Raw genomic sequence first — 1,633 nt, forward strand, 5'->3', positions numbered from 1 at the left:
AGGATAGAGGATTTCCATCTTGATTATGGCTTTGCTAGTGGGGTGAATTGGGTGAAGATGTCGATTTGCAGATAGGACAAACCATTGTGGTTTAGTGTAGGAGAGATTAAAAAGTGGGTGGAATATTATGGGAAGCAGTACTGTTGGGGTTTAAAATGTTAGGGTTTAGGGGTGCTAGGGAGCCCAAAAAAACATGCCTGGTCCTGTCCAAATGAATTTGACACAAGTCCTCTTTCAGTCAACAAAAAACAAAGTTTATTAAAGATTTGCCATATTGGGTAGACTCCTAAGGAGCCTAAGCATTGGTGATGCTTGTATTGACAAGTGGGCCAAATTGAATTTTAGCTAGATTGAATCAGAGCTAGACTGAATCTGAGCACTTTCATGGAGGCAAGATGGATCTGATATACATAAAGACTGCGAGAGGGATCTAGGGGTGGCCAAGCAGCCTGGTGTGACTGGAGGAGAGGATTAGGGAACATCTTGAGGAAGAGTCTAAGAAGGATCTTGATGGAACTGGGATGACTATCGATCAGATTCCAGGAACCAAGAGGATGGGATCTTCATGGGATCAAGGGTGGGAAGAAGTAGGAGGCCTCCAGAGGTAACAGACAATGGAGGGCTAGGCTAGGTTAAGGGTAACAGATTTGGGCATGAAAAGGTCAGATTAAGTGGTAAAATTTGGAGGAAATTCAAGGTGGGGGTTTCCCAGGGCCTATGGACAAATGGGACTCAAATTCTTTGGGGGTAAAGGGAAAAGGTCTTGGCTTAGGCCTATACCCCATCAGTAGTTCATGGAGAGAAATGTAGGTGAGATCCAGAAGGGGTTTTGAGAGAACTCAGAGGAACTTCAAATGGATTACAGAAGACTTTGTTTCTGATTCTGGATTTGCTTCAGGCTTACAAGAATGGGGAGGGCCATCAGTCATTTGGAACCAGTGTGAAGGAGACCAGAGCTCTCACTACCCAAGACATGAAGCAGGCAGTCAATTTGTTCCTCAATTAGCCTTCACTTCTTCCCAACTGCTGGTGCAGAGAATCTGCTGATCATGACTGAAACACCAGGCCCTGTTCCCAGATCTCCTTCTCAGAATCAACTGTGCCCAAGGGATATAGACCTTTATGATCTCTCAACCTGTCCAGGTTGGAATTCCCCACCTACTATGGCAACAAGGGACAAAAGCCAAAGCACTTCTTTTTGCTTCTCCCCAACACCCTCAAACCTCAAAGGCGGACAATGAATTAGATCAGAGGATCTTGGCCTTTTTTATGTTCTAGACTCCCTAGGGCAGGAAGGCTGGTGAAGACAATGGAGCCCTTCTCAAAACCATGTTTTTAAATGCATAAAATATTCGAGATTACAAAAGAAAATGAGTGCTATTGAAACACAATGATTGAAACATTTTCAAGAACACCTGCATGAAATCTAGGTAAAGAACCTTCATAACAGACCATGGGGAATCCTCCCTTCCAGCTCTGACTTCCTTTGATTCTATACTGAATCCCAGGGCAGAAGAGGCAGAAATCGGACTTATCCACAGCCAGGGAATACTAACTTGAATATCAAAAAATTCCAGCTATTTAATCCATAATAAGTATGTCACTGTCTCAGATGAAAAAAAAATAACAGTCA

Source organism: Petaurus breviceps, unplaced genomic scaffold (genome assembly GCF_028583685.1).
Source record: "Petaurus breviceps papuanus isolate PSGF00001 unplaced genomic scaffold, PetGlider_PUasm1.0 355, whole genome shotgun sequence".
Taxonomy (NCBI): domain Eukaryota; kingdom Metazoa; phylum Chordata; class Mammalia; order Diprotodontia; family Petauridae; genus Petaurus; species Petaurus breviceps.